This window comes from Puma concolor, chromosome D2 (genome assembly GCF_028749965.1).
Source record: "Puma concolor isolate L17-30 chromosome D2, mPumCon1.1.hap2, whole genome shotgun sequence".
Lineage (NCBI taxonomy): Eukaryota > Metazoa > Chordata > Mammalia > Carnivora > Felidae > Puma > Puma concolor.
In genome coordinates, this window is record NC_141677.1 from 17,956,604 (window position 1) to 17,968,686 (window position 12,083).

Sequence of the window (12,083 nt, forward strand, 5' to 3'; positions counted from 1 at the left end):
TTAAAAATAATACTACCAGGTGTGCCTGGCTGGTTCAAACAGTAGAGCATGTGACTCTTGATCTCAGGGTCATGAGTTCAAGCCCCGCCTTGGGTCTAGAGATTAGTTAAGAAAAAAAAAAAAAAAAAAAAAAAAAGAATTACCAGATGATCTAGCAATCCTTTTTTAAATTTAATTCTTTTTTAATGTTTATTTTTGAAAGAGAGAGAGAGAGATACAGAGTGTGAGTGGGGGAGGGGCAGAGAGAGAGAGGGAGACACAGAATCCGAAGCAGGCTCCAGGCTCCAAGCTCTGGGCTCTCAACACAGAGCCCGACGCGGGGCTTGAACTCCCAAACCGCGAGATCACGACCCGAGTCGAAGTTGGACGCTTAACCGACTGAGCCACCCAGGCGCCCCTGGCAATTCTACTTCCGGGTGTTTATCCAAAGAAAATGAAAACGCTAATTTGAAAAGGTATGTGCAGCCTCATGTTCATTGCAGCATTATTTATGATAGCCAAGACGTAGAAGCAACCTAAGTGTCCATCAGTGAATGAATGGATAAAGATGTGGTGTGTATGCGTGTGTGTGTGTGTGTGTGTGTGTATACATATGTATGTGTGTGTATATATACATATATGTGTGTGTATATATATACGTATATATACACATATATATACATACATATATACATGTATACATATAAATAATATTCCATTGCACATACATATATATTCACATATACATATATATGTATATGCAATGGAATATTACATTATTTAACGTTTAAGAAGAATGAAACCCTTCCATTGGTGACAACATGTATGGACCTCGAGGAAATTAATGCTAAGTGAACTGAGTCAGAGAAAAACAGATATTGTACGATCTCTCCTACATGTGCAATCCAGAAAAAAATATATATATACAGCATATAGAAAACTAAGTTCGTAGAGAACAGATTGGTAGTTGCCAGAGGTAGGGAAAGGGGGTTGGGAGAAATGAGTTGAACTGCTTGGGTTTTTTTAGTTAAATTGATACCAAAAAAAAAAAAGCATCTAGTTTCATACTTGAGAGCTGCCTCCCCGCGATAGAATATAGAAGGAGTGAACAAAAGAAGGAAGAAGGAGATGTGGTTTCTATTATTTCAATAGATTAGAAAGAACAGAACAGTTGTATTCATTTTTTAGGTATAAATTTAAGATCTGGAGTGGTGGGATTGTGGGATTTTTTTTTTATTATTATTAGTGAGGCATTTTGGAGTCATTAATGCCATGCATAGTCTATTGTGGCTTTTTAAAGTGTGTCCCCTCATCAATGCTTATCAGTGCTTATCAATAGAAGTACAGTGTCCAAAGTGGGACAAATGCTGTTTTAGTTCCTGTCCCCGTCAAGCCGTGAGTCTAGTCCTGCCCACCATCCTACAAGAAGAGACTTTGACCAGTGAGGGGGTCCCGGAGGCTAGGACAGTGGGTCCACATAGAAACAAAATGGTAAGAGGGGCGGTTGGGAAAACAGGGCGATTAGCTTGGTTGGTGAAGCACTGACTCAGGAGGGAATGTGACATTTGTCTCTGGACTGCCTAGTCCCCTTCTCCATGTGGTGCACGTCACCAGGCTTCCGCTCAGTGGGGAAAGCGATTTCCAATGCGTAGAGCTGCCCAACATTGGGACAGGACACCCCAGAAAGCAGGGAATGCTCTGTCAGTTCCCGGATGTCTCCAGCCAGGGGCAGCTCGCAACACAGGAAGGTCCCGGAGGGCATCCTGTGGGCAGGAGGTGGCCTTAACTCCGGGCTGTGGGCTGGAGCGGGACACCCCTGCTGGCAGCTGTCATCTTAACTGAGGAGGAGCGGAAAATAGCCATGAATCGAAGCCCTGACTCCTGGGCTCCTGGGGAGAGGTGATTTGGGATGAAGAAGGAACAAAATTACAAAGACGACTGCCTCTCTCCAGAGGATGCCGGCAGCCAGCTCCCAGCCGCTCACCTTCTTCCTCTTCCTCAGATGGGGGGGTCCCCACTGACCCCAAGTTCAAGGGCACCAGCCATCAGCAACAGGGAAACCCCTGCCAAAGAATCTGGGAAGATTGCCATTTTATTTGAAAATGCCTTCGCACCATTCCATTATTTTGCTTTTCCTTACAGTTTTCAGTTAAGAATCTTTAGGAGGGGGGCGCCCGGGTGGCTCCGTCAGTTAAGCAGCAGACTTCGGCTCAGGTCATAATCTCGCGGTCTGTGGGTTCGAGCCCCGTGTCCTGCTCTTTTGCTAACAGCTCAGAGCCTGGAGCCTGCTTCAGATTCCGTGTCTCCTTCGCTCTCTGCCCCTCCCCCACTCATGCTCCGTCTCTCAAATAATAAACATTAAAGTTTTAAAAAAAGAATCTTTAGGAGGAAATTTGTAATCTCGTGAACTGCACATATGTAGCCCTCAGGGGACGTCACACAACTACGTCCCCATCCCTTTTGTGAAGATAAAGCCTACCCTTTTGTCAAGACTTTGATTTCACACTAAGACATGCTTGCAATACATTTTTACACATTTTGTATGCCATGAGCTAATTTCTGAGTTCTAAAATGTGAAGTATGGCATATACATACATACATACATGTGCATATATATATATATATATATATACAGTGTAATTCAGACTTCTCATGTGATTTTTCTTCAGTTTGTCTACAGTCAGCAACTTTGAAATACAATCAAATATAATGCATTTGCGGGGCGCCTGGGTGGCTCAGTGGGTGGAGCGTCCGACTTGCGCTCAGGTCCGTAAGTTCGAGCCCCACGTCAGGCTCTGTGCTGACAGCTCGGAGCCTGGAGCCTGCTTCGGATTCTGCGCCTCCCTCTCTCTCCACCCCTCCCCTGCTCATGCTCTGTCTCTGTCTCGAAAATAAATAAAAACATTCAAAAAAAACCTTTTTAAATACATTGCATTTGCTTCTCTCTGGTGGTTTCTTCTGGGGGAGGGAGGGTATGATGAAGGAAATTCGTGAAAAGCATCATGGGATCTGTTGCCAGACTGAGTAATAGAAGAGGTTGGGCAAAGCCTGGCGAGCCCACCCTAGGGACGCTCCCAAAGGAAAAGAGTGTTGGCAGATAAGGGGGCCCCGGGGCCTCAGGCATGTCTGGACACCTGAGCCTTCTCAACTCGGCTGCTAATCCTGGGGAAAGTCAGAGGGGTTCCCGTGGGGGCCTCCTCAGTCTCCCCCTCCCATTGTTCATGTTGGGGAGTGGGGGGCAAGTGGGAACAAAGGGTCTCTACCCATCAGAGGCCGGATTGTGCAGCCTGCCACTTGTCAGCTGCTGCCATCACCACAGCCTGTCATTCTCCTCCTTTCCAGAAGGTTCTAGAATTGGACGCATGAAACGGGGGTGAAGTTTCTCAGAAGTTAGGTCCTTGTGAACGAGGGAAAATGGGAGGTGGTAGGTGTGGGGGCATCAACAAAACACAGGGGCCGTGACTTTGGCTTTGGTGGCGATACCCTACAAGGCCACAAGATGGGGCTCGTCGTGAACACAGAAAACATTTATGAGGGACGAAATGTCAGATCCCAGTTTCCAGTCTTCTTTTGACACTTCATCACGGAAGAATGGAAAGATTTGGAGAAGCGTGCGCTTGTCAACTTAAAATCCGAATTAAAACATCCTCACCGCACATACTTGGCAACGTCTTAATTTTTGAGAGAGAGGGAGAGAGAGAGAGCGGGAGCGGGAGAGGGGCAGAGAGAAGGGGGGACAGAGGATCTGAAGCAGGTTCGTGCCGACGGCAGAGAGCCCAGTGCGGGCCTCAAACTCAAACCTTGAGATCGTGACCTGAGCCAAACCCAGGCGCCCTGCTCGCCAAACGTTTTTGTAAGTGATGAATTTGTCTTTATTTCATGATGTCTTGTTGACCCCTGATGTGATTATTTTCTAACCTCCACCGTCTTTGTATCCCTCCCTCCATTTTTCTTTCTACATCTCTCTGCCTCTGACTCCTCTCTCTTCCCCTCTCCATTTTCTCCACCCTCTTCTCCCCTCCCCTTCTCCCCTCTCCCTGCCCCTTCCTTCCCTCCTCCCTTTTCCTCACATAACTTTGGTGAGCCCTGAATCGTTCCCTGATTGTCCTCTCTGAGCACAGGGGACATTGTGGGATATTCCCGCTCTATCTGGGTTCTTCCTTTCTGTTCTCTCGTATCCTGGTTTTCAAGTCTCACTGCCCCACAGGGACTCTTACCTCCTCTCAAGTAGGGGTGGGGGGGACGTGACCCTTTGTACCAAAGACATGAGGGCAAGACACCCCAGAAAGAAGACCTCCAACAAGGTGGGGCGCCTGGGTGGCTCAGTAGTTGAGCATCCGACTTCAGCTCAGGTCATGATCTCACGGCTCATGAGTTCGAGCCCCGTGTCGGGCTCTGTGCTGACCGCTCGGAGCCTGAAGCCTGCTTCAGATTCTGTGTCTCCCTCTCTCTCTTCCCCTCCCCCACTCACACTGTCTCTCTCAAGAATAAATAAACATTAAAAAAAAAAAAAAGACTTCAAGGAGACAGAAGACCCCTTATAGCCGGGAATGGATGACAAAATTTATTTTACTGATACTAGGGTCCCAGCCTTCCCTGCCGTCTCTTGGGGCTCATGGGACTACTCAGAAAAGCTAACAGCTGCTTTCTGGTTTGAGAGAGAGGAAAGCTGAAGGAAAGCGGAATAAAGGCCATTCATTGAAGAAACTTTTATTGAACTCTTCTAATCTACTAGATACTGGGGACGAACAAGAACGCTCTCTTCCGTCATGGGTTGTCAAACAGTGGGAGACACACACACACACACACACACAAATACCTCGTGACCAGAATAATAATAGCATGTTAAAAAAATAATCAAGGAATGGGGTACCTGGGTGGTTCTGTTGGTTAAGCATCTGATTCTTTTTTCTTTTTAAGTTTATTCATTTTGAGAGAGAGAGAGAGAGGGAGAGGGAGGGGCAGAGAGAGCGAGAGAGAGAATCCCAAGCAGGCTCCAAGCTGTCAGCACAGAGCCCAAGGCAGGGCTCAGACTCATGAAATGTGAGACCTTTGGCTCATGACCTGAGCCAAAGTCAGACACTTGACCGACTGAGCCACCCAGGTGCCCCAAGCATCTGACTCTTGATTTCACCTCAGGTTGTGATCTCATGGTTCGTGGGTTCGAGCTCCATATCGGGCTCCGTGCTGATATAGTGCAGTGCCTGCTTAGAATTGTCTCTCTCCCTCCCTCTGCCCCTCCCCACCCTCAAACTATATTAGCATTTTTTTTTTAAGAAACAATGACTATATTTTCTCACCCACAAATGGGGATACATTGGCTGAACCGTGTTCTGTCACTGGGGTAGCATATTTTTACAGGAACTGTTATAGGAGATCTATACGGGCCAGAGAGATGTCAGATGTGAATATGACTTCACAAAACGAATCGTGCTTGTTTCATGGAGTAAAACTGGGTGACACTGGTTCATCTTGGGCCGAAGGCTCTGGGATTTGCCATGGGGAGAGTCTTGGACTAATAGGTAGAAGCCCAACAACTGTGCCCCAGTTTAATCACCCTGACGCCACAGGGCAAGAGAACGTGAGATCCATGTTAAAACTTATGCTTAGAGAAGAAATATTCAATCTGGAGGGAGAAACCTGCTCCTGAAGGAGTCAAAGTCGATTGAACAGGGACGCTCTGCACCAGGCACACCCTGATTAGGGGACAGTGGCTGACTCACCTTCCCTGTCCCCCTCCCCACCCTCTCCCAAGTCCCAGGAACTGGAAAAACATGGGGTAAGACTTGTCATCAGGGACTCCCTCACCCAGTTGCCCCCGCCCTTAGCCACCTGACCTTGGACACCTTGTGGCAGCAGTCACTTTTTGGTCACGTTCACCATCCAACAGGGGAAAAAGTCTTGAGACCATGAGCAATTAAACCCCCCAGTCGACACCCATGACCTGCAAGTATATTCATGGAGATAACGGGATGGAATATTTAAAAATCCAAAAGGATTGTTGCCCACGATTGGAGTTCTGGAAGAATGAAATGGAGGCGGCTTTGTCTGATTTCAACAGTGTTAGAATAAGAAAAAGAGGAATATTTAACAACCTGGTCTGACCTTGATTCAATTACCTTCAGAATAAGAAAAAGAGGAATATTTAACAACCTGGTCTGACCTTGATTCAATTACCTTCCAGACCCAATTTTTGGTCTGCCGCCCCTCCCTCGCCCCGCGCTCCCCCCACTGCCCTCCCGAAATTTGTCCTCCTTTGAGATGACGCCTTTCCCATGTCTGTCCAGCAGAGGGCAGCAAAGTACACCTTATGAGCCTCAACGAAGGTGAACCGTACAGAGCCTTCGTTCAACAAGTATGTTCCGAGTTTGGGGTCCAGGGGTTATTCTAGGCACTGTGGATACACAGTAAATAGGACACACAAAGTCTCCACTGGTCCAGGGAAAGGAGGGAGACAATAGAGACGCCTGACAAATCTCTGCCCTCCTGGGGCTTATGTTCTAGCAGTTGGGAGAGGACGCAGGAGCCTTTTTATTTTATTTATTTATTTATTTATTTTATTTTTTTTTTTTAAATTTTTTTTTTCAACATTTATTTATTTTTGGGACAGAGACAGAGCATGAACGGGGGAGGGGCAGAGAGAGAGGGAGACACAGAATCGGAAACAGGCTCCAGGCTCTGAGCCATCAGCCCAGAGCCCGACGCGGGGCTCGAACTCACGGAGCGCGAGATCGTGACCTGGCTGAAGTCGGACGCTTAACCGACTGCGCCACCCAGGCGCCCCCGCAGGAGCCTTTTTAAAAGATGTCGGGTATGTGGAAGAAGAATAAATAGGTTTTGCAGGATTCTGGGGTATGAGGCAGAGGGAGGGTCAGGTTAGGTTCAGAGAGAGGCTCAGATCAGAGAAAGTTCCAAGGAGGAAGTCAGTCGAGCAGCATCAGGGACCCACTGCGGCTTATGCTCAGGCTTGCTGTGCTGGGATCACGTGGGGATGCCCGGCCCACCCCAGGCCAAGTGGGGGACCACTGGTCTAGAGCAAGCGGTGCCTGGGGCAGAGCAGGGCTGCAGGGCTGTGCAGGGCTGTCGTGGGGAGAGGAAGGGGCTATGGTTAGAGAGGCCCCAAGAGGCCCAGCGGGACAAAGACAGTTGACTCCAGTGCTGCGGGAAAACCAAGAACATGAGCACAGACAAGCAAGGAGCAGTGAGGGGGAAGGAGGGGGGAAGGAGGGGTTACCTGGCCTCAGGGGTAAGGACGGGAAATGGTTACTAGACTAGGGGAGGGACGGGGAGGAGAGACGTGGAGGGAGAGGAAAGGGTGGGGGTGGGAGCAGCCTAAAGCCCATCATGCAGTGGGGCCAGGGGAGTAAGTAGCCCCATATCTTTCTTCCTGCCCCTCAGGTCCTGCCATGCCCCCGGGGGGCCAAATCTGGGCAGAGGACTGAGAGGCTCCCCCAACCAGGGGGAGGGCGGGGAGCGGCTCCGCAGAGGGGGGTGCAGCCCCCGGGACCGCGCCGGGGGTGAGGGTGGGGGGAAGGTGGAAGGAAAGCAGGGCTGCAGTGTGTATGGAGCCCAGCTCTGGAGGGGCTGGGCTTCCAGGGCCTCCCCGGAGTACTGCCCGGAGGAGGCGGAAGGGCCCTGGCTTCTGATGTGAAAATGGGACCCTATCTGCTTCCGTTTGGGGGGGGTCGTCCCGAACAGCCAAGGGGAACGCAGAGTTGGTGGGTTGGACACGGGGCTCGGACGCGCCCGGAGGTTGCCAGAGGGCCGCACAGGGTTTGCAGCGGGTCCCATGGAGTCCCTGCCGCTCGGCCGCGCAGTACCTGCGCTTCACGGGAGAGGGCAGCCTGGAGCAGCAGGAAGGTCCTCCCGGGCCAGCCGTGCTCAGAGCCCAGGAGGCCCAGAGTCCAAGTGACCAGGGGACGACCCTGGTGCAGGGGAGGTGTGCGGGACGGGGAGGTCTCCCTAGGCCCCACTCCTCCCCCCAGAGCAGGGAGCCAGACAGACCCAAGGAATCCCTGCTGGTCCTGTTCCGCCAACATGGCCTTGCCCGCTCCGTGGGGGTCCCAGATGTGTCACACGGTCAGCCTCTCCAGGGACAGGCTCTGCTCCTGTGGCTTCCGGGGTAAGAGCACCTGCCTGGCTTCCTTCCCAAGGACTCGGTGATGACACTGGGGATGTGAACATCCGGGCACTGCTGTCCTCATTACCAGCACCACGGGCTCAGCCCGCTGAGTGACAAACCTAGGGCACACGGGAAGTCAGCACTGTCCCAGGCCACCTGCTCTCTGTCACCCAGTTCCTTGTACACAGGTGGGAGGTGGGTGCTGGTCCAAGGACAGTCTTGCAGCCCAGCCAGATGAGCCCTGCGTCTCACCTCACCAGGCCACCCGTGTCCGCGGGGGCTCCAGCTCTGTCTGGTGCACCTGTCCCCCGCTGGCCAAGGAAAGCCTAGCAAATAAGACATTAAATCCTTAATAAACTTGCTATAATTGCATATGCAGATGGATGACGATAGAGAGATGATAGATAGGCGCTGTTTTTGGGGGGCGCCTGGGGGGCTCATTCAGTTAAGCGCCCAACTTCAGCTCCGGTCCTGATCTCGCGATTTGTGTGTTCGGTCCCGCATCGGGCTCTGTGCTGACAGCTGGGAGCCTGGAGCCTGCTTCGGATTCTGTGTCTCCCTCTCTCTCTGCTCCTCCCCTGCTCACGATCTCTCAAAAATAAATAAATGTTAATAAATAAATAAGCAAGCAAGCCAGCTGTCTTTTTGCGAACATAAACTGTGCCTGAAGCTGGCCTGGGCGTCCCATTCTGGATCTTTTCTATTTCTGAGATCTCATCCTTAGCTTTCCGGGATGTTGTGGATCCAAAGCAACCGGGGTCCAGGCGGGGAGGGTCACCTGCGCAGGGAAGGCCTCCGGCGTCCACATGATGCCCTCTACTCCTGCTGCCTGTTGGCGGTCTTGATGCCCTGGGGGATGCCCTGTGATGCCGCGTTGGCCGTAGGTGCCAGGAGGCCCAGCAGACCTCCCTGCCCCTACAAGGCAGGTGGCCTTGCAGAGCGCTCCCCCTATCTAGATCTGAGGAGGCGGGGGGGGGGGGGGGGCAAACAGCTCTAAGACCTCCCCCACCTCCTCCTCCCCCTCTCCCTACCCAGCACACCCCTCGAACCCTAAGAAGTCACCTGCTTCTGAAGTCTGTGTATTTTAGCAGCCGCCCCTGTCTGTGGAGGGTGTTATCCTCGAGCTTTAGAAGAGGGGCTGCCTCCAGGTCAAAGCAAAACGTGTTCACAGAAGTGAGGATTCCAGCTATGCTGATCCGCAAAAAGTAGAGAGGAGCCTCCAGGCTGTTTCCACGGCAGCTGCACCATTTTGCGTTCTCAAGGAAGGTGCACTGGGCTCCGATGGAAGGCGCACGGGGCTCCAATTTCTGCACATGCCCCGCCTCCCTCGCTGTCTTCTTTCTTTGATAACAGCCATCCCAGCGGGTGTGAAAGGGCATCCCATTGTGGTCTCAGGTCGCATTGCCCCGACGGTTAGTGACGCTGGCCTTTGTTTTTCGTACACCTGTTGGTTGCCTGTGCGTCTTCTTTGGAGACATTAAAAACAGAACGACCACAGGACCCAGCGATCGCTTCTGGGCATTTATTCAAAAGAACCGAATCCGGGCCTTCGAGGATTCGTGCTCACGTGTTCACGGCAGTGTTTTCCACAGCAGCCCAAGAGGTGGGGACAACCCAAATGTCCACCAACAGGCGAAGGAATAAAGAAAACGGGGAATATACACAAGATGGAATACGATCCAACCTTTAAAATAAGAAAAGTCCGCAATACGTAACAACATGGATGAACCTCGAGGACATTATGCTGAGTGAAATAAGCCAGACGCAGAAAAAGCAAGTAATTCAGGACCCCGCTTCTAAAGGCATGCCTCGGAGATATGGAGGGGTCTCTTCCAGGACCACTGCAATCAAGCAAATGTCATAATTGAGTCAAATAAATTTTTTGGTGTCCCAGGGCATAGAAAAGTTATGTTTACACTTTACAGTATATTTACTACAGATTGTGGTCTATTAAATGTGCAATAGGATTATGTCTAAAAAAACTGGGTGGCTCAGTCAGTTAAGTGGCCGGCTTTGCTTCAGATCATGATCTCACGGGTTTGTGAGTTCAAGCCCCGCGTCGGGCTCTGTGCTGACAGCTCAGAGCCTGAAGCCTGGTTTGGATTCTGTGTCTCCCTCTCTCTCTCTCTCTCTGCCCCTCCCCGCCACCCCTCCCCCGTCCCGTCTCCCTCTCCCCACCCCCTTCTCTCTCAAAAATACATAAACATTAAAAAAACAACGTACAGACCTTAATTTAAAAATACTTTATTGCTAAAAGCGCCATCATCTGAGCTTTCGGTGAGTCGTAATCTTTTTTGCGGGGGGAGGGTCCCGCCTCGATGTTGTTGGCTGCTGACTGATCAGGGTGGTGGCTGTTGAAGGCCGGGTGGCTGTGGCCATTTCTTGAGACAACAATGAAGTTTGTCGCATCGATTGCCTCTTCTGTTCGAGGACGATTCCTCTGTGGCCCGCGATGCTGTTCGATAGCATTTTACCCCCAGTAGAACTTCTTGGAAAATCGGAGTGGATCCTCTCAAAACCTGCCGCTGCCTTCTCAACTAAGCTTATGTGATATTCTAAATCCCTTGTTGTCATTTCAACAGACTTCACAGCATCTTCACCGGGAGTGGACTCCAGCTCCAGAAGCCACTTTTCTCTGCTCGTCCCTAAGAAGCAACGCCTCATCCGTTCAAGTCTGATCATGAAAGGCAGCCCTTCAGTCCCATCTTCGGGCTCCGCTTCAGAGTCCGGCTCTCTTGCTGTTTCCACATCTGCAGTGACTTCCTCCGCGGAAGTCTTGAACCTTCAGCCCGAAAAAAAAAACAAACCCCAAAAAACAACAACACCCGATATCTGCAAAGCGCAACAAGGCTAGATATCATAAAACGAGGCATGCCCGTAGAAGGTGCATACGGCGGTCACGTTCACAGAATCAGAGGGGGCTGGTGGTCGCCGGGGGCCGGGGGAGCGGAATGGGAAGTTACTAATCAATGAGCATAGAGTCTCAGTTACGCAGAATGAGCTAGAGATATCCTGTATAACTCGGTGCCTAACGTACTGCCTTGACCTTGAAAAACCGGTTCGGGGGGTAGATCTTTTGTTGTGTCCTTACCACAAATAAAATAAAATTGAAAAAAAAAAAAAAAAAGAGTCATGAACCACGAAGGGTGTAGCCTGAGCGGCTGGAGGGGACCGTGGCCGGCAGCGAACGCCCCTTCCCGGCCATCAAGCCTGCGGGGGCCCGGCGCAGGCTGGCGGGAGAGATCCTCAAGCGTTTTGAGCGAAACGGATCCTGTCTCCATCGCCCTGAAATGGATCCAGGCTTCTGGGGACCTTCCCAGGGAACCCTACACTGACCTGGAGGGCCGTCCGTTCCGTGGCGACCTGGCAGCCCGCGTGTCATCGGGGCCTGGGGTTGTCGTGGTCTGGGAGCGGCTGGATGCGGTGAAGCCCGAGTGACGCTTGGGGAGACCATCCCTGCGGACTCCAAGCCTGGGGCCGTCCGTGGGGCCTTTTGCATCCAAGGTGGCAGAAGCATCATCCACGGTGGCAATTCCGTGGAGAGGGCGGAGAAGGAGACCGGCTTGTGGTTTCAGGCTGAGAAGCTGGGGGAGGAGGAGACCCGGATCTCCGAGTGAACTAGATCTCCCGAGTGACAAGAGGGCAGACCCCAATGCCTCGCCCACTCTGGTCCCTCTTCCTGGCATGGGCAGGGGCCAGGCTGTAGCAAATCCATTCGTTTTTGAGAACTGCCTTAAATTTTTTTTTTTTTTTTAACATTTAGTGTTGAGAGACAGAGACAGACAGAGCATGAGCAGGGGAGGGGCACAGAGAGAGAGAGAGAGAGAGGGAGACACAGAATCCAAAGCAGGCTCCAGGCTCCGAGCTGTCAGTGCAGAGCCCGACGCGGGGCTCGAGCCCACGAACTGCGAGATCATGACCTGAGCCGAAGTCGGACGCTCCACCGACTGAGCCACCCAGGCGCCCCCTGAGAACTTCCTTA